Source organism: Giraffa tippelskirchi, chromosome 6 (genome assembly GCF_054371585.1).
Source record: "Giraffa tippelskirchi isolate mGirTip1 chromosome 6, T2T-mGirTip1v1.2.pri, whole genome shotgun sequence".
Taxonomy (NCBI): Eukaryota; Metazoa; Chordata; class Mammalia; order Artiodactyla; family Giraffidae; genus Giraffa; species Giraffa tippelskirchi.
In genome coordinates this window covers 143,285,836-143,308,276 of record NC_137280.1, presented here as the reverse complement: position 1 = coordinate 143,308,276, position 22,441 = coordinate 143,285,836, and the positions used below count along the sequence as shown (strand labels likewise).

Genomic DNA, 22,441 nt, shown 5'->3' with positions numbered 1-22,441 from the left:
TATCTAAGAGTTCAATGGCTGGGTCATAGAGTAGGTGTATGTTTAACTTTCTAAGAAATTGCCAAATTATTTTTCAAAGATTATTTTTCAAAGATAGTTGTAACATTTTACATCCTCATCAACAGTGTTTGAGAGCTTCAGTACCTCCATGGTCTTGGCAGTACTTGGTACGGTTAGTCTTTTTAATTTTGGCGATTCTAAGGGGTGCATGGTATTCTAACAGGTTTTATTTGCATTTACTTAATGACAATGAGGGCTTCCTAGGTGACTCAGTGTGTAAAGAATCTGCCTACAAGGCAGGAGATACAGGAGACACAGGTTCAATCCTTGGGTTGGAAAGATCCGCTGGAAGAGGGCATGGTAACCTATTCCAGTATTCTTTCCTGGAGAATCCCATGGACAGAGAAGACTGGAGGGCTACAGTCCATGGGGTCGCAAAAGAGTTGGACACGACTGAAGCGACTGAGTACAAGCACAATGACAATGATGTTGAGTATCTTTGTGATTTGCTTATTTGCCATCCATGTATCTTCTTTGGCGAAGTGTAAGTTCAAATCTTTTATCCATTTTTAAAATCAGATTTTTCATTTTCTTATTATTGGGTTTTCGAGTTCTTTATATATTCTGAATACAATTCTCTTGACAGATACATGGTTTATAAATATTGTCTTTCATTTTGTGGTTTGTCTTTACATTCTCCTAACAGTATAATTCAAAGAATAGTTCTTAATTTTGATGTAGTACAAGATATTGATTTTTTTCTTTCATGAATTGTGCTTTTGTGTTACATTTAAGAAATCTTAGCCCAAACCATAAAGATTTACTCCTATGTTTTCTTCTAGGAATTTTATAGCTTCAGGTTTTACATTCAGGTCTATGATACATTTGGAGCCAAATTTTGAATATGGTTTACAATATGAATTAAAGTTCGGTCTCCCCAACTCCCATACTGATATCTAATTATTCTAGCACTATTTGTTGGAAAGACTTTCCTTTCTCCACTAAAACGCTTCTGCATCTTTATTGGAAAACAGTTGTCCATAAGTCCGTGGACCTAATTCTGGGCTCTCTATTCTGATCCATTTATTTATTTATCTATCATGACACTAACATGACACTAATGATTAGTGTATCTTTATAATAAGTCTTGAAACTAGGTTAGCAATTCATCTGCAATGGTGGTCTCACAGAATGAATTGGTAAGTACTGCTTCCTCTTCAACGTTTTTAGAGTTTGTATATTATTTTTCTGGAATATTCGATAGAATTTCCCAAGGAAACAACCTATTCTTTGAATTTTTTTTTTTCCCTAAAAAATTTGGTAACTACAAATCCAGGCTGCTTATTCTTGAGTGAACTATGGTAGATTGTCTTTTGAAGCATTTGTCCATTTCATTTAAGCTGTTAATTTTATATGCATTTATTAGTTATTTTACAAGCAAAGAGTTGTTCATAACATCCTCTTATTATTGCTTTAATAGCCATAGAATCTGTAGGGTTGTCACTTCTCATTCAAGACATTTAGCAATGTATGTCCTCTCTTTTATCCTATTCAGTTTGGTTCAAGTTTTATGAATTTTATTGATGTCAAAGAATAAGCTTTGGATTTCAACCGTTTTCTTCATTGCTTTTCTATTTTCTATTTCACTGATATGTCCACTGATTTTTATTTATTACTTCCTTTCTTCTTCTTACCTTGGCTCTAACTTCTTCTTTTTTTAGTTTCTGAAAGTGGGAACTCATGTCATGGATTTGAGGCCTTTCTTCTTTAAAGCACAAGCATTTTAGTGCTATAAATTTCCCCTTGAGCACTGTTTTAGCAGCTTCCTGTAAATTCTTATATGCTATGTTTTTATTTTAACTCAGTTAAAAAGATTTTATTTCCCTTTTGGTTTTTTCTTTAACTCAAGGGTTATTAAGAAGTGTTTATGTTACTTCCAAATATATGAGAATTTTATAGTAGCTATGTGTTACTTATCTCTAAGTTAATTCCATTTTGTTCAGAAAATATATTTTGTATGATTTTAATCCTTTTAAATGTATTAAGACTTGTTTTATGTCCCAGAACATGGTCTATGTTGGTAAACGTTGCAAACAGTATTAAGCACTTCAAATATTTTTTTTTGTATGTAATCTTCACAACAATGCTTACTTTATATCTCCATTTTAATGAAGAGGAAATAGGTGACCCTGTTTTAAAGAGAAGAGGTTGAGGGCCAATCAATTTAAATAATATTTCAGTGCCAGACAGCTAGTAAGTAGCAGAACTAAGATATGCTCCCAGGTCTAACACCAAAGCCAAGCTATAACCACTCTTCCACAATTCCTCCATACCCATCCCTCATCCTGATAGGCAGGAAGAACTGCTTGTGCTCAAGACGCTGAGTTTAGAAGTTAATATCCTCTTTCTGAAAGTGCTGGGATCTATCTCCTTAATTGCTCTTTCCTAGCATAAATACAATTGTTTCAACTGTTGATGCAAACCTAAAGGTGTGTTCTGCCTGATGGTAAGTGATGCCCCAATCCACAACTGCTAATCTGAGTCAGAACCTCGCAACTGAGTCCTGCTGCTGAATGATGCTCAATCACCAGGTCATTCTAATAACTCCCCAAACCAAAGAGGCATTAGGTGCTTTTGCTTGTTCCTAGCAGGTAGCAGGGGATGGCTGATTGCCCTCAGAGCCCAGTGATAATTTAGGAAGCCTCTGGACTAGCAGACTCTATTTATATGTTCCTTGAATTTGCATAATAGTTTTCACATCAACGTGGGTGAAAATGACTATTTTCTTACTTCTTTCTTGAATTTAACAGTCAAGCATTAAAAGCATGATCTTATTGCTAATAAATGTGGTTACAGTTCTTGTTCACTGGGACTGATGCTGATCTGGGACCTGTTAGTTGAATTCAACAAGAGAGATTTTGCAGCTCCAATTATCTAAGTGATCCAGCCCCTTTCTTCCTCCTATTACCACAGTCATTTGACTGAGCCTGTTAATGATCTTTTTGGCTGCATCCATGGCCCTGCACAATGGGTTTATTTGAATAGGTGTCTTCCAGGAGATCATTTCTCTTACACACAGGGTCAATTTAACTTCCACGGTTATTTGCAGGGTCCCAAATTGTCCATAATTGACTGCTTCCTAATGCCACTTATCCTAAAATCTGAAAGGAAAGGAGTGTGCTACCTGAGTGAGCTATTCATTCCTAGTGCCATTTCTTCATCACTTAAAATGCTAAATGGTCAGCACTAAAGGAAGGAAAAGAACTCCTGGGGATCTTCATTGAGTAGCTAAGCATCTAACCTTTCCCTGAAGTAGGCTGGCTTCTACATGCTAATCATTAGCCTCAGATTACTAAGGAGCTAAAATAAAAACTCTTTGCTAAGAGTACACAATCCTCAGAAGTTAACTGTAGTGCATAGTATCTGATCTTTAAATTTCTTCTGAGGAATGATGTAAAGAATATAGAATGGAGGAGTTCTGCAGCAAGCTCAAAGCCTAAAGTAGTCACTATTCTTATTGCATATAATTGCCTAAGTCTCTACTTTCTCCTAAGTGGAAACTACATGGTTGACAGAAATCTTTCCTTAAGATTCTGCAAACCTTTGACAAAATTCTATAGTTAGAAATGGCAAATCAGTTTTGGCTTATGTGTCAAAGATATTGGCTGGCATTAGATTCTTGAGATTCTGAGATCACACTTTTTAAAAAATGACACAGTTGATTTACAGTATTAGCTTCAAGTGTAGAGTACACTGATTTAGTATTTTTACAGATTATACTCCATTAAAAGTTATTGCAAAATAATGGTTATAAGTCCCTGTGCTATACAATATATGTTTGTTGCTTATCTATTTTATACATAGTAGTTTCTATCTCTTAATCTTATACCTCTACCATGCTCCTTCCCCTTCCTTCTCCCCACTGACAATCTCTAGTTTGTTTTCTGTATCTGTGAGTCTGTTTCTGTTTTGCTATATACATTAATTTGTTTTATTTTTTAGATTCCACATATAAGTGACATCATACAGTATTTGTCTATTTCTGCTGGACTTGTTTCACTAAGCATTATATTGTATAGATCCATCCACATTGCTGCAAAGAGTAGAATTTCATTCTTTTTATGGCTCAGTAGTATTCCAGTGTGTGTGTGTGTGTGTGTGTGTGTGTGTGTGTGTGTGTGTGTGTACACACATCACATCTTCTTTATTCATTTGTCTGTTGATGGACATTTGGGTTGCTTCCATAGCTTGCCTATTGTAAATAGTGCTGCTATGAAAACTGAGGTGGCATATATCTTCTTGAATTAACGCTTTCATTTTTTCTGAATATATATACCCCGGAGTGGAATTGCTGGATCACATGGTAGTTCCAGTTTTTGTTTTTTGAAGAATACAGTTTTCCACACTGGCTGCACCAATTGACACTCCCACCAAAAGGTGTACAAGAGTTCCCTTTTCTCCCCATCCTTACCAATATTGGTTATTTGTATTCTTTTTGATGACAGTCATTCTGATAGGGGGAAATATCAATAACCTCATTATGCAGATGACACCACCCTTATGGCAGAAAGCGAAGTAACAAGCCTGCGATGAAAGTGAAAGAGGAGAGTGAAAAAGTTGGCTTAAAGCTCAACATTCAGAAAACTAAGATCATGGCATCCGGTCTCATCACTTCATGGCAAATAAATGGGGAAACACTGTAAACAGTGGCTGACTTTATTTTTCTGGGCTCCAAAATCACTGCAGATGGTGACTGCAGCCATGAAATTAAAAGACGCTTACTCCTTGGAAGGAAAGTTATGACCAACGTAGACAGCATATTAAAAAGCAGAGACATTACTTTGTCACCAAAGGTCCGTCTAGTCAAGGCTATGGTTTTTCCAGTGGTCATGTATGGATGTGAGAGTTGGACTGTGAAGAAAGCTGAGTGCCAAAGAAATGATGCTTGTGAACTGTGGTGTTGGAGAAGACTCTTGAGAGTCCCTTGGACTGCAAGGAGATATCCAACCAGTCCATCCTAAAGGAGATCAGTCCTGGGTGTTCATTGGAAGGACTGATGTTGAAGCTGAAACTCCAATCCTTTTGCCACCTGATGCGAAGAGTTGACTCATTGGAAAAGACCCTGATGCTGGGAAAGATTGAGGGCAGGAGAAGAAGGGGACGACAGAGGATGAGATGGTTGGATGACATCACTGACTCAATGGACAGGGGTTTGAGTGGACTCCGGGAGTTGGTGATGGACAGGGAGGCCTGGCGTGCGGCAGTTCATGGGTAGCAAAGAATCGGACATGACTGAGTGACTGAACTGAACAGAACAGAACTGATGCTGTTTTGATTACTATAGCTTTGTAATACAAACTAAAGTTAGGGAGGGTGATGCCTTCAGCTTTGTTCTTTTTCCTGAAGATGGCTTTGGCAATTTGTGGTCTTTTGTGGTTCCATATATTAATAAGTTCTAAGATTATTTGTTCTAGTTATGTGAACAATGTCATGGATATTATGATAGGGATTGCAGGATATCTGTAGATTGCTTTGGGTAGTATAAACCATTTTAAAAATATTCATTCTTCCATTCCAAGAGCCAAGGTTCTTTCCATCTCTTTGTGGCATCTTCAATTTCCTTCCAATGTTTTATAGTTTCCAGAGTACAGGTCTTTCACTCCCTTGGTTCAGTTTATTCCTAGGTATTTTATTCTTTGATGCAATCTTAGATGGGATGTAATTTTTTTCAACTTCTTTTTCTGATAGTTCATTATTAGTGTATAGGAAAACAACAGATTTCTGTATATTAATCTTACATCTCACAACTTCACTGAATTTATTAGTTCTAATAGTTTGCTTTTTTCTTGGTAGAGAGTTTAGAGCCTTCTATGTATCAGTTCAGTTCAGTTCAGTCGCTCAGTCGTGTCCGACTCTTTGCGACCCCATGAACTACAGCACGCCAGGCCTCTCTGTCCATCACCAACTCCCAGAGTCTACACAAACCCATGTCCATCGAGTCGGTGATGCCATACAACCATCTCATCCTCTGTCGTCCCCTTCTCCTCCCGCCCCCAATCCTACCCAGCATCAGGGTCTTTTCCAATGAGTCAACCCTTCGCATGAGGTGGCCAAAGTATTGGAGTTTCAGCTTCAACATCAGACCTTCCAATGAACACCCAGGATTGATCTCTTTTAGGATGGATTGATTGGATCTCCTTGCAGTCCAAGGGACTCTCAAGAGTCTTCTCCAACACCACAGTTCAAAAGCATCAATTCTTCGTACTTCTATGTATAGTATCATGTAATCTGCAAATACTGACAGTTTTACTTCTTCCTTTCCAGTTCAGATGATTTTTATTTCTTTTTTCTTGTCTGATTGTTCTGGCTAAGACTTCTAATACTGTTAAATGGATGTGGTGAGAGTGAACATCCTTGTCTTGTTCCTGAATTTAGAGGAAAGGCTTTTAGCTTTTCATAGTTCCTCTGATGGTAACTGTGGGTTTGTCATTCATTGAGATATGTATACCAAATTTGATGAGACTTTTTATCATGAATGATGTTCAAATCCTGAAAGACGACGCTGTGAAAGTGCTGCATTCAACATGCCAGCAAATATGGAGAATTAAGCAGTGGCCACAGGACTGGAAAGGTCAGTTTTCATTCCAATCCCAAAGAAAGGCAATGCCAAAGAATGCTCAAACTACCGCACAATTGCATTCATCTCACACGCTAGTAAAGTAATGCTCAAAATTGTCCAATCCAGGCTTCAGCAATACATGAACCGTGAACTTCCAGATGTTCAAGCTGGTTTTAGAAAAGGTAGAGGAACCAGAGATCAAATTGCCAACATCCATTGGATCATAGAAAAAGCAAGAGAGTATCAGAAAAACATCTACTTCTGCTTTATGCTATGCTAAGTTGCTTCAGTCGTGTCCGACTCTGTGAGACCCCATAGACGGCAGCCCACCAAGCTCCCCCGTCCCTGGGGTTCTCCAGGCAAGAATACTGGAGTGGGTTGCCATTTCCTTCTCCAATGCATGAAAGTGAAAACCAAAAGTGAAGCAACCATGCCAAAGCCTTTGACTGTGTGGATCACAACAAACTATGGAAAATTCTGAAAGAGATGGGAATACCAGACCACCTGACCCGCCTCTTGAGAAACCTGTATGCAGGTCAGGAAGCAACAGTTAGAACTGGACATGGAACAACAGACTGGTTCCAAATAGGAAAAGGAGTACGTCAAGGTTGTATATTGTCACCCTGCTTATTTAACTTATATGCAGAGTACATCATGAGAAACACTGGGCTGGAAGAAACACAAGCTGGAATCAAGATTGCCGGGAGAAATATCAATAACCTCAGATATGCAGATGACACCACCCTTATGGCAGAAAGTGAAGAAGAACTAAAGAGCCTCTTGATGAAAGTGAAAGAGGAGAGCGAAAAAGTTGGCTTAAAGCTCAACATTCAGAAAACTAAGATTATGGCATCCGGTCCCATCACTTCATGGCAGATAGATGGGGAAACAGTGGAAACAGTGGCTGACTTTATTTTTCTGGGCTCCAAAATCACTGCAGATGGTGACTGCAGCCATGAAATTAAAAGACACTTACTCCTTGGAAGGAAAGCTATGACCAACCTAGACAGCATATTAAAAAGCAGAGACATTACTTTGTCACCAAAGGTCCATCTAGTCAAGGCTATGGTTTTTCCAGTGGTCATGTATGGATGTGAGAGTTGGACGGTGAAGAAAGCTGAGCACCGCAGAATTGATGCTTTTGAACTGTGGTATTGGAGAAGACTCTTGAGAGTCCCTTGGACTGCAAGGAGATCCAACCAGTCCATCCTAAAGGAGATCAGTCCTGGGTGTTTGGAAGGACTAATGTTGAAGCTGAAACTCCAAACCTTTTGCCACCTGATACGAAGAGCTGACTCATTGGAAAAGACCCTGATGCTGGGAAAGATTGAGGGCAGGAGGAGAAGAGGACGACAGAGGATGAGATGGCTGGATGGCATTGCTGACTCGATGGACATGGGTTTGGGTGGACTCAGGGAGTTGGTGATGGACAGGGAGGTCTGGCATGCTGCGGTTCATGGGGTCGCAAAGAGTCGGACACGACTGAGCGACTGAACTGAACTGACCTGATGTTGCATTTTGTCAAATGCTTTTTCTGCATTATTTGAGATGATCATGTGATTTTTATTCTGACTTTTGTTCACTGGGAGATTTTTCTTTTTTATTACAAAGTCATTTTCACTACCAGTGATTGGTTTATTTAAATTGTTTCTTTTTGATTCAGTCTTGGCAGACTGTACACTTCTAGAAATTCATCCATTTCTTCTAGGTTGTCTAATTTCTTGACATATAATTATTTGTAGTACGCACTCATGGTTTTTTTTTTTTTTGTATCTTGGTATTGATTGTTATTTCTCCTCTTTTGTTTCTTTTTTTTCCTCTTTCATTTTTCATTTTGTTTATTTGGGTACTCTTTCTTCTTCATGAACCTGGCTAAATTTTTTTCTATTTTGTTTATGATTTCAAAAAACTATCTCTTGGGGAGAACAAGATGGCAGAAGAGTAGACGGACATGGAGTACATCTCTCTCCACGGATACATCAGAAATACACCTTCAGACATAGAAGTGTATGCAGAACACTAGCTGGGACTGGACAGGAGTCTACCTGACCAGCGGAAAAGAATATATAGAACAACACAAAACTCCATAGGATGAAGGAACTAGGGAGAAAAACAGGAGGGTTAGTAGGACTGCATCTGCCCTCAGTGAGTGGGGGAACTGAAGCAGGGGTCCAATCCCCACATCAGGGCAACTGTCTGAGTCAGAGGAGAAACACTGAAGGCTGAGAGTGAAACATCTGATCTGTGGCTGCCTAAATGGAACGAGAATCAGACAGTCCTTGCCACAGCCATACATACCCCAGACAGGGGTATAGATTCCCTGGAAGGTGCAGTGGCTGGGAGCTGGAGGTTAAGGACTGTGGAGCAATCACAGGGTGAGGGCTGCTGCTGACTGCGGAGAGACAGATCAAGAAGATGTGAGGGAGGAGATTGTGGTGGGAAGTGCCTGTGGAGGAAAGCTGGGCAGCCATGGAAGCAAGGTGATACTGCTGAGTTACACGTAGGTGTTGGAGCCATCACTAGAGTCTCTCTCCCCCTACACGTCAGCATTGGCAGTTGAACAATAGAGGGGCTAGCCCATGAAATGCCTGACGCACTGAACTACAGAGTAGCACCCCACCCAGGGTGCTCCTTTAAAGTGCCTGACACTTCAATCTACAGAATAGGACCCCAGCCAGGGGGGGCCCTCTATGTGTCTGATGCACTGAACAACAGAGAAGGACCCCAGGCAAGGGAGCCCTCTAAGTGTCTGAACAGGGGGAGCTATGGAGAAAGACTGGCCAAAGGGGCCTTTTGATCACCAGCTACAAGAGCCTCCCTAAAAGACTCTGATAGGGTCATAAATCCTGCAGCGGAGGCAATCCGTGTCCCTGCACACTTGGCTCCACCAGGGTCCCCGCAAGCCAAGCAGCTGTACCACCTTCACGATCAACTCTCACTGGGGCAGAGCTACCACAAGCAAAAAAAGTCTTGTATTGTGCACGCAGGGTCACTTTGGTCACAGGGTCCAACTCTGTGATCCTGTAGACTGTGGCCTGCCAGGCTTCTCTGTCAGGGGGGGGAGTTCTCCAGGCAAGAATACTGGAGCAGAAGGGACAATACTGGTTTCCATACCCTTCTAGAGCACTATATTTCCTGCTGCCCTAGCTGCCAACTCCCCTGAGTACCTGGTGCTGCCAGAATCCCTGCAACCCAAGCATTTGCAGCACCTCCACACCTGGTCCTCACAGAGGCAAACCCAAGTCCTCTAGGGCAGCCTCAGGAGCAAACCTCAGAGGACGACCCATATCCAGAGTTGGTAATAAAACCACAGTTGAAACTCAGGGGTAGTATGGCTAAGGAAGAAGACCCAAAACCCTCCCACCAGCTGTACAAGCTGCAGATTAAATCCACATCATCAACTAGGCAGATTCTGTATCTATGGAATATATAAAAGGTCACTGAAAGCTGTCACAAAAGAAAATGCACTAGTTCTGATACCTTTGGACACTAGAGGCAAGAACATAGAAGAGTAGGACCAGATTAGAATCTGAGCTGCCTCTACAACAGGTCCAGAGATCAGCACAGTGTTGAAGGGCATCCTCGGGAGGTGAAGTAGACTATGACTCCCAGAAAGGTAAAGGACTCTGACAGTGAATCAAGAAAAACATTTATTATTCTTATGTTTTGACTTGTTCTATAGATTCCTTTGGATTTCTTTTTTTCTACTTCCCTCCCCCCCCACCTCTGTTGTAGGTGTCGATTTTATTGGCACTATGAAATCTAATTAAGCTTTGGAGCTTTTTTTTTTCTTTTTTTTCTCAGTCACATTTTTTACTGTTGTTATAAACCTCTGCCTCTACGTTGGGGCTTTTGTAGTTATGGGAAGTTTTCCTTTTTTTCTCTCTTTTTAAATTTTTAATCTATTATTATTTTTTCCACATTTATCCCTTTGTTTGCTTTTCCTACTGTTCTTTTCCACTTGCAGTTCATCTTTAATGTATATAAATCTTCTTTATCTACCTCTATTTAACTTTGCATATCTATTCTTTCTTTCTTTCTTTTCTTTGCTCTCTTCTCAACATATTTGTTAGTTTTATTTTCATTGCTTTATTTCCCAATTGGCATCTTGCTTTAGCTTTGTTTTCCAGTTTGTGCTTTAGTTAGTTTTGTTCTGGCAGACGTAATTTTTGGTTTCCTTTGTTCATTGGGTCAATCTATTTTTGTTGGACTGTTTTGATTTTGTTTATGGGTGTATACATATATGTGTAAACAGTCACACTTTTCATTGTTGTTATAAACCTCTACAACTACATTGAGCTTTTGCAGTTTTGTGGAATTTTCCTTTTCCCCCCCCTTTTTTCTTTCTTCTTGTGGTTTTTTTCTCTTTTTTATAATTTTAACTTTCAATTTTTTTAAACCTATTATATTTTTTCTACATTTATTCGTTTGCCTTTCCTACTGTTCTTTTCCCTTTGCAATTAATACTTAATGTATATAACCCTTCTTCATCTACTTCTATTTAACTTTGCATATCTATTCTTTCTTTCTTTCCTTTCCTCTCAACATATTTGTTAGTTTTGTTTTCAATGCCTTATTCCCCACTTGGCACCTTGCTTTAGTTTTTGTTTTCCACTTTGTGCTTTAGTTAGTTCTGTTCTTAACTTGTAAATATAATTTTTGATTTCCCTTGTTTGCTGGGTCAACCTATTGTACTTTATTTTTGTTGGACTGTTTTGACTTTGTTCATGGGTGTATATGTATATGTGTATATTCCATTATTTAAATTATGATTTGCCTGATTTTGTAACTGCCATTTGTGTGGGGTTCATCTGTGGTTTCTCATTTTTGGATATTCGTTTTAATCTCACTTAATGCCATAACAAACCACTTGCAGAATCTTTGTTCCTGACCAGAGATCAAGCCCTGAGCCTTTGGAGTGGGAGCACTGACTTTAAGACCTTAGACTACCAGAGAACTAACCCTAGGGAGTATCAAATAGTGAGAACTCACACAAAGGAAACCACCTGAATACAAGACCTGGCATCACCCAACCACCAGTAACATCCTGTGCAGGATGCGTCATCTAAACAACAAACAAAACAAAAATACAAACCCAATCATCAGCAGACAGGATGACCACCTCACTCAGCCTTGCCCATCAGAGGAAAAACAAAGAAACAAACAAACAAAAACTCAACACAAATCTTACCCTATATGAAGCTTACACAACCACTGGACCAACCTTAGGAGGGCAGAAATCAAAAGGAAGAAAGAAATCAACCTTGAAGCCTGGAAAAGGAGACCTCAAACACAATAAGTTAAAAAAAAAATAATGCAAAGGCACAGAAATTCTACACAAATGAAGGAACAAACTAGAAACACAGAAGTGTAAATAAATGAAGAGGAAATAGGCACAATACCTGAAAAATAATTCAGAAAAATGATAGTAAAGATGATCAAAAACATTGAAAACAAAATGGAGAAAATGAAAGAATCAATTAGCAATAACCTAGAAGAATTAAAGAATAAACATACAGAGACAAACAACACAATTACTGAAATTAAAAATACTCTAGAAGGAATCAATAGCAGAATATCTGAAGCAGAAGAACGAATCAGTGAGCTGGAAGAAAGAATGGTGGAAATAACTTCTGAAGAGAAAAATGAAGTAAAAAGAATGAAGAGAACTGAGGACAGTCTCAAACATCTCTGGGACAATATAAAATGCAACAACATTAGAATGATAGGGGTCCCAGAAGAAGAAGAGAAAAAGAAATGGTGTGAGAAAATTTTTGAAGAGATTATAGCTGAAAATCTCCACAACATGGAAAAGGAATTAGTCAATCAAGTCCAAGAGGCACAGAGTCCCATACAGGATAAACCCAAGAGAAACATGCCAAGACACATACTAATCAAACTAACAAAGACTAAACACAAAGAAAGAATATTAAAAGCAGCAAGGGAGAAATAGCAAGTAACGTACAAGGGAAACCCCATACACTTAACAGCTGATCTTTCAACAGAAACTGTGCAGGCAAGAAGGGAATGGCAGGATATATTTAAAGTACTGAAAGGGAAAAATCTACAACCAAGATTATTGTACCTGGCAAGGATCTCATTCAAAATTGATGGAGAAATAAAAAGCTTTTCAGACAAGCAAGTTAAGAGAATTCAGTACCACCAAATCAGCTTTACAACGAATGTTAAAGGGACTTATATAGTCAAGAAATACAAGAGAAGAAAAAAGATCTACAAAATCAACCCCAAACAATTAAGAAAATAGCAATAGGAATATATATATCAATAATTACTTTAAATGTAAATGTATTAAATGCTCTAACCAAAAGACACAGACCGGCTGAACGGATACAAAAGCAAGACCCACATATATTCTATCTACAAAAAACCCACTTCAGATCTAAAAATACATATAGACCGAAAGTGAGAGGATGGAAAAATATATTCCATGTAAATGGGAAGCAAAAGAAAGCTGGAGTAGCAATCCTCATATTAGACAAAATAGACCTTAAAATAAAGAAGATTACAAGAGATAAAGAAGGACACTACATAATGATCAAGGGATCAATCCAAGAGGAAGACATAACAATTGTAAATATCTATGCACCCAACATAGGAGCACCTCAATACATAAGACAAACACTAGCAGACATAAAAGGAGAAATTGACAGTAACACAATAATAGTAGAAGACTTTAACACCCCACTCACACCAATGGACAGATCATCAAAACAGAAAATTAATAAGGAAACACAAGTCTTAAATGATACTTTAGATGAGATGGATCTCACTGATATCTTCAGGACATTCCATCCAAATGCAGAATACACCTTCTTCTCAAGTGCACATGGAACATTCTCCAGGACAGACCACATCTTGGGTCACAAATCAAACCTCAGTAAATTTAAGAAGATTGAAATCACAACAAGCATCTTCTCTGACCACAATGCTATGAGACTAGATATTGATTATTAAAAAAAAAAAAACCTGTAAGAAACACAAACACATGGAGATTAAAAACAACATGTTTCTAAATAACCAACAGGTTACTGAAGAAATCAAAAGGGAAATCAAACATTCCTAGAAACAAATGACAATGAAAACACAACTCAAAATCTATGGGATGCAGCAAAAGCAGTTCTAATAGGGAAGTTTATAGCAATACAATCCTACCTCAAGAAACAAGAAAAACATCAAATAGACAACCCAATTGTACACCTAAAACAACTGGAAAAAGAAGAACAAAAAACCCCAAAGTTAGTAGAAGGAAATAAATCATAAAGATCCAAGCAGAAAAAGAAATGAAAGAAACAATAGAAAGATTAATAAAACTAAAAGCTGGTTCTTTGAGAAGATAAACAAAACTGATGAAACTTTAGCCAGACTCATCAAGAACAAAAGAGAGAAGAATAAAATCAACAAAATTAAAAATGAAAAGGAGAGGTCACAACAGACAATGCAAAAATACAAAGGATTATAAGAGACTATTATGAACAACTATATGGCAATAAAATGGATAACCTGAAGAAATGGACAGATTCTTAGAAAAGTTCAATCTTCTAAGACTGAACCAGGAAGAAATAGAAATTATGAATAACCCAATTACAAGCACTTAAATTGAGGCTGTGATCAAAAATCTCCCAAAAAACAAAAGCCCAGGACCAGATGGTTTCACAGGAGAATTCTATCAAACATTTAGAGAAGAGCTAATGCCTATCCTTCTAAAACTCTTTCAAAATATTGCAGAGGAAGGAACATTTCCAAACTTATTCTACAAGGCCACCATCACCCTGATACCAAAACCAGACAAAGACAACACAAAAAAAGAAAACTACAGGCCAGTCACTGATGAACATAGATGCAAAACTCCTCAACAAAATTTTAGCAAACGGAATTCAGCAACACATCAAAAAGCTCATACACCATGATCAAGTTGGATTTATTCAAGGAATGCAAGGATTCTTCAATGTATTTAAATCAATCAACGTGATACACCATATTAACAAATTGAAAGATAAAACCATATGATCATGTAAACCTATGGCTGATTCATGTCAATGTATGGCAAAAACCACTACAATATTGTAAAGTAATTAGCCCCCAACTAAAATAAATAAATTTATTAAAAAAAACAAAAAGCAAAAAAAACCATATGACCATCTCAATAGATGCAGAAAAAGCCTTTGACAAAATTCATCACCCATTCATGATTAAAACTCTTCAAAAAATGGGCAGAGAAGGAACCTACCTCAACATAGTAAAGGCTATATATGATAAGCCTACAGCAAACATTCTTCTCAAGGGTGAAAAACTGAAAGCATTTCCCCTAAGATCAAGAACAAGACAAAGGTGTTCACTTTCACCACTATTATTCAACATAGTTCTGGAAGTCCTAGCTACAGTAATCAGAGAAGAAAATGAAATAAAAGGAATCCAGATTGGAAAAGAAGAATTGAAACTCTCACTGTTTGCAGATGGCATGATATTGTACATAGAAAACACTAAAAATAGAATCAGAAAATTACTAGAGCTAATCAGTGAATTCAGTAAAGTTGTAGGATACAAAATCAATACACAGAAATCACTTGCATTTCTATATACTACCAATGAAAAATCAGAAAGTGCAATTAAGGAACCAATCCCATTCACCATTGAAACAAAAAGAATTAAATATAGAGGAATAAACTTACCTAAGGAGACAAAAGAACTTTACACAGATAATTATAAGACACTAATGAAAGAAATCAAAGATGACATAAACAGATGGAGAGATATTCCATGTTCCTGGGTAGGAAGAATCAATATTGTGAAAATGACTATACTATCAAATACAATCTACAGATTCAATGAGATCTCTATCAAATTACCAATGGCATTTTTCACAAAAGAACAACAACAAAAAATTTCGCAATTCATATGGAAACACAAAACACCCTGAATAGCCAAAGCAGTCTTGAGAAAGAAGAATGGAACTGGAGGAATCAACCTTCCTGACTTCAGATTATATTACAAAGCTACAGTCATGAAGACAGTATGGTACTGGCACAAAAACAGAAATATAGGCCAATGGAACAAGATAGAAAGCCCAGAGATAAACCCATGCACCTATGGGAACCTTATTTTTGACAAAGGAGGCAAGAATATACAATGGGGCAAAGATAGCCTCTTTAATAAATGGTGCTGGGAAAACTGGACAGCTACATGTAAAAGAAGGAAATTAGAACACTTCCTAACACCATACACAAAGATAAACTCAAAGTAGATTAAAGACCTAAATGTAACACCAGAAACTATAAAACCCTTAGAGGAAAACATAGGCAGAACACTCGATGGCATAAATCAAAGCAAGATCCTCTATGACCCACCTCTGAGAGCAATGGAAATAAGAACAAAAGTAAACAAGTGGGACCTGATTAAACTTAAAAGCTTATGCACAGCAAAGGAAACTATAAGCAAGGTGAAGAGACAACCCTCAGAACTGGAGAAAATAATAGCAAATGAAATAACTGACAAAGGATTAATTTCCAAAATATACAAGCAGGTCATACAACTCAGTGCCAGAAAAACAAACAACCCAATCAAAAAGTGGAGAAAAGACCTAAACAGACATTTCTCCAAAGAAGACATACAGATGGCTAACAAACACATGAAAAGATGCTCAACATCACTCATTATTAGAGAAATGCAAATCAAAACCACAATGAAACATCACCTCATACCGGTCAGAATGGCCACCATCAAAATGTCTACAAACATTAAATGCTAGAGAGGGTGTGGAGAAAAGGGAACACTCTTGCACTATTGGTGGGAAAGTAAACTGATACAGCCACTATGGAAGACAGTATGCAGATTCCTTAAAAAACTAGGACTAAAACCACCAGATGATCCAGCAATCCCACTCCTAAGCATATACTCTGAGGAAACCAAAACTGAAAAAGACACATGTATTCTACTATTCATTGCAGTACTATTTACAATATCTAGAACATGGAAGCAACCTAGATGTCCATTGACAGATGAATGGATAAAGAAGTTTTTGTACATATACACAATGGAATATTACTCAGCCATAAAAAGGAATGCATTTGAGTCAGTTCTGATGAGGTGGATGAACCTAGAACCTATTATACAGAGTGAGTGAAGTGAGTCAGAAAGAGAAAGATAAATTTTGTATTGTAATGCACATATATGGAATCTATAAAAATGGTACTGAAGAATTTATTTACAGAGCAGCAATGGAGAAACAGACATAGAGAACAGACTTATGGACATGGGGAGAGGGGAGGAGAGGGTGAGATGTATAGAAAGAGTAACATGGAAACTTATATTATTATATGTAAAATAGATAGCCAATGGGAATTTGCTGTATGGCTCAGGAAACTCAAACAGGGGCTCTGTATCAACCTAGAGGGGTGGGATGGGGAGGGAGATGGGAGGGAGGTTCAAAAGGGAGGGGATATATGTATACCTATGGCTGATTCATGTTGAGGTTTGACAGAAAACAACAAAATTCTGTAAAGCAATTATCCTTCAATAAAAAAATAAATGAAAAAAAAACTCTTTCTTGATTTTATTGCTCTTTATATATATATGTGTGTGTGTGTGCACGTGCTCAGTCACTCAGTTATGGCTGACTCTTTGTGACCCCATGGACTACAGCCTACCAGGCTTCTCTGTGCAGGGAATTTTCCAGGCAATAATCCTGGAATGGGTTGCCATTTCCTACTCCAGGGAATCTTCCCAACCTAGGGACTGAACCCACGACTCCTGTTCTTTATCACTGTGCTATCTATCTATATATAGCTTTATTTTATTTATTTGTTCTCTGATCTTTATTATTTCCTTTCTTCTACTGACTTTGGGGCTTTTTGCCCTTCTCAAATTCCTTTAGGTGGTAGGTTAGGTTGTTTCCTCTGAGACCATACTCTTGATCAATGGAAAAAGTAAGGTGATTGATTAGTGATGCCTGCCATGAACAAGAATAAGGAATGCTGGCACACCCTTGTGTTCTAGACATTATGCCAGCACTAGGAATACAGCAGTGAACAAGACAGATTCCGCTGATGAACTTAGAAAGCTACAGGGTGGGAATGATTAATAAAGCCAATTCTTACTTTGTTATTCTAAAGTTTGATGGTCCCTGTTCTGCCCACCACTGTTACTATTAACAGATTATTACAAAATAGACATAATGTTAATTAAGATCTCTCAGTACAGTTCTCTAACAGGAAAAACTAAGTTGGATTTTTTTTTTTCTCTTTGAGAGCACATGGCCAAGAAGACCTTTATCTTCATGAAGATACCCCTTGCCAAACCAGTACATTTCTCCATAGTGGTAGGCAGCTACAATTCTGGTCAAAGCCAACTCTTGTTTATGGAGAATGGAAAACAATCAACAAGAAAAGATCAAGCATAGGGGTAGAATGGTGAATTATTGTCTTTTCTGGGGCCACATGAAAAAGCAATTTCTGGGATTTCCCTGGTGGTCCAGTGGTTAAGAATTCACCTTGGAATGCAAGGGATGTGGGCTTGATCCTTGGTTTGAAAACTAACATCACACCTGCCAAGGAGCAACTAAACCCATGTGCTCTGGAGCCCAAACACCGCAACTAATGAGCTCATGCTCCACAACTAGAGAGCTTGCGTGCTGCAATGAAAGATCCTGCATGACATAACGAAGATCCCACATGCCACAACTAAGACCCAACACAGCCAAATAAATGAAAAGATAAATCTTTTTTAAAAAGATAATTTTTGAGCTAGAGCAATCAGACCAAGACAAAGGGTATTCACCTTCTTGCTAATTGACCAGCAGCTGTCCCCAGATTTTCCCTCATGCTGGTTATGTAAACTGTGTTCAGTAACATGCAAAGTTCCTCTTCACCTAGTTAGCAGATGCCATCATTGGCTCTTCAGTCTGGTGGGGACAGGCTCTCTCTGTGAGGGCCTCATAAGTGCAACTTTGAAATGTTAGCACCAAAGTCATAGTTTGAAATTTCCTGCAAAAGGCCCCCGGCATGCACACATGATGCAATGGATTGGTATCTTTCTCACCATGGTGACAGCAGTTGACATGGAAACAGTCGTTCCTGCTTCTACACATAATCATTGCCTTTACTCAGGCTTGCCAAATGCCAAAAATATTTGCCTGTTTAGTACCCATTTCTTCTATCTCTAGGAACTGTATAAAGATTATCTTTTGGGAAATCATTCTTTCTGAACATCCAGCCCAGTGGTGTTGGATAATATCTCAGCTCAGCAGGTAACCAATAACTGATCAAGCTGAGTCACAGGAACTGGTTTAAGTATAGACATGTGGCCCATTCTGAGTCTCAGTGTCAGGTCCACATTCTGTTAACATGATCTGGGAAAGTGACAGGGTTTTGCCTGCTGTTGTCAAGCTGATCGAATATAAGCCTGAAGCTGTTGGCAGCTCCTTGCCACCAGCTGTGTAGAACATGCTTGAAAATTAAGAAGAAAAACAGAGTGGAGGACTGAGACATAGTCCTGCTGACAAAATTTGAGGACCTGCATCCAGCTTTACCTGAACTTAACTACACCTTTGGACTTTTTCAGTTATACGAACTAATTTCTGCCAGTTCTTTTTCAGTTAGGCTTCCAACACTTATATGCCCCAAAAGTCTTGATGAATATATAATTTTCTCCCTTTATAGAGATTTTCATAGGAATGCGATAAAACTATAGACATGCCTCTGAAATTTCCACCATTTAAACAACCTGTATCTTTCTATAAGCATTGCTGATGAAATATAAGCCAGAAGCTGTTAAGTCTGATTTATCAGTTCATCAGCACATGATTAGTTAACAACAGCCACATGCCAACCAGTATACTGAGTACTATGGTGGGGAGGGAAGAAGTCAGCAGGGTTCCTGTCCTCACAGAGTTTACAATCTAACCAGGAAGGCAGAAGTAACACAAGTGAAAACTCTAGTAGAAGTTTTCACCTTCAGGGCCACAGTGCACTGGTGAGTCACCATATATTATGAGATCTGCCACAAGGAATGTATGACTCATGAAGCTAAAGTACCACTGTTGGCAGATGGTTAAAAAATAAACATGAATTAGAGTGGATTCAAGGTTATCATAATAATAATGTCACATCCATTCACTTAGCTCTCTAGAATGTTTTCCTGAGGGGGAGAGAAAGGGCTGGAATAACAGCTAACGCCACCGCACCCATGGCCCCAGTGGTGTGTTGTTCCCAAGGATGCCATCCACCATGTGTTCCCAAGCAGTGACAATAATACCGATGCGAAGGAGGAGGAAGAACAGCAGCAGCAGGAGAACTGCCAGCACTTACTGTGCACTGATTAGGCACCAGGTACTGTGCTGAGTGCTTGTAAGAGTTGTTTCATTTACTCTACACGAGAAACCTCTGAGTAGTCACCTTCTCTGTCTGGCAGGGTAAATAACAACTTCAGTGCTAAACAGCTTGAGTCTGTCTTTAGCACAACTGGAGTTCAGATACAGGAGAGATTAGCATAGCCTGGGCTGCTGGAAAAGTTTTTTCCAAGCAGGGCATGAGCTTGAGCAGGGCCACAGAGGACAAGTGGGCTCTGCACAAGCAGGGGAGAAGGGAGGGCATACGGGTTCTGGTATAAATGAGACAACTGCAGTACATTGGTGACAATCTCACCTTCTGGGCACCTCTAAGCAGGGACCAGCGCTTGCAATTGCCCTGTGCCTGCTTGGCTATTCCCTGCAGTGCATTCTACCCCTAGGTCTTTGTCTGTGCTGTTTCCTCCACCCTTGACCCCTTTGGTTAAATAGCTCCCGAGGGGACACACTGGATACTCTGAGATCTTGTCTACCCTCTCTAGAAAAGAGAAACTGCTTTTTGGAGACAACGAAAGCAAACTATTCCCCCTGTGACTGCTGAAAAAATTCAGCTTCCCTTCAGGCTCCCCCTCTGTGGTGCTGCCTGTGGGCCCAACCCCAGCTATAGACTTGTCCCTGTCCTTCCTCTTAGCCTGCCCCCAATTCTCAACCAGCTTCTCCTAAGGCCAAAAAGGAGCCACCTTGCCCTAGAGCCTCCCTCAGTTCCTTGCCCTCAACCAGACAGCTTGTCTGGGTAGCCATGAGCTGTATGTACCCTGAAAAAATCAACCCACATACCTACCAAGCACCCCTCAATTTAATCATTTCCCTTACCAAAACTTTGCAGTTCGTAATGAGCATTTATCAACTGCTTAGTGTGTGCCCGGCGCTGTTCTATGCAGTCACATGCATTACTTTATGAAATTTTTACAAGGAATCTATGAGGTAGGACAATTGCCACCTACATTTTATAGACCAGGAGTCAGTGGCTCTGAGAAGTAACTTCTGTGATACTAAAGGAGGACAGCAGCATGATGCCAGGCAGACTGCTGCTCCTAAGCGTGTTACTCTCCTGCATCAGCCGTGGCCTTCAGATCAACCTCTGGCAGTCAGGCCCTCCACCACCAAGACTGGGTTTAATTCTCTAGTCCTAACTTCCCATGTAGCCTCTTAGCATGCTCCAACCACCTGTCTAGATAACACATAGTTGCTGGGTGTACTCTGCCTTCCCCCATTACCATGATTTTGTTTCTGCTGGTCCCTCAGCCTGGAATGTCATCCCTCATGACCTTTTCTTGCCACTTCACCCTTTAAAATCTGCCTATTCCTCGAAGTTTTGAAATTTAATCTCTCAGCACATTGCCATTGATACCACGCAGGGCCCTGAGGGGCTCCTGGGCAAAAAGCCTTTCTGTGTCCCCCAAGGCCTTCCTTTGATTATAGGAAGCAGCCTTCATTCAGCCTCCATGACCCTTCCTGAGTTCCAATGGGCAGATTCAAGCAGTTGTTAATTAGGGAAGGGAGGGGATGTGAGACCTGGGAGAAACAAGCAGTCAAGAGCAGTCTTAGGGTAAGGTCCTGTTTCCCACCTAAACATATACACAACAATATCTTTGAGCTACATTGCAGATACTGAAATCGCCTCAGGTGGGAGAAATTTAACAATGGTATGCTGCCCAGAAGCATGTAGACCCCAGGGCAGTTGGACCTGAAGGTTGATGATGGTGACTCCTACTTATCTCACCACCAACCCATCAGAAGAATGTCCACAAGCTGATCACATCCAAAACCTCTCACTGTGTTTCCTAAATTGGGACACAGGGTTTTGATGGCATTAGCCTGCTGTGGCCCCCTTTGCCTGGCAAAGTCAAAAATGCTATCTTTCTACTTCAACAAAATTCTGTCCCCGAGATGCGGCACCAGTGTACTCAGAAACTGAGCTTTCAGCAGCATCATCAAAATTAGTCTCTGCCTTTCCCATGTATGTCCTTCACATCTCTTTCATAGTGCATCTCCCTTTACTGTTATTTGTCCAGTTACTTTATCAGCAATCCCTGATAGGCAGGAATTGGGATTACGGTCAGTAAGTTCCATTTGGGTGTTAAGATCAGTGCCCTGCATGTGGAAGCTGCTAGCCCCTACAAGAAATGTTAGCAGGGTTAAACTGGATGGCCACAGTTCTACCTTTCTTCAAACACCTTCACACAGCAGCCCTCCAAAGCGCATGACAGTTCTACCATCAGAGCCACTCCCTTGATTTAAAAGCTTGTCTCCAGAAGGTCTCTGCTGAAATGTAGACATAATAGCTAGAAATGTAATGGGTTGATTCATTAATACCTCAGATTGTTAGTTACTCAATCATCAGAGTTCAATCCCCACTGGTCTGGAAAGAATGGACTCATTTTCCAAGGTAAGCAATGCCTCATTTCTTGGTGGTGGACACAGGTGAGGAAACTCTTAAACTCTTTAAACTCTTAAACCTG

General features: G+C 39.4%; 1 protein-coding gene across 26 annotated transcripts in view; it reads right to left on the bottom strand.

Moving 5' to 3' along the window:
• LOC145510137 (uncharacterized) overlaps window positions 1–22,441 on the bottom strand; it is a 520,288-nt gene that overhangs the window by 178,439 nt on the left and 319,408 nt on the right. The window lies entirely within an intron of this gene.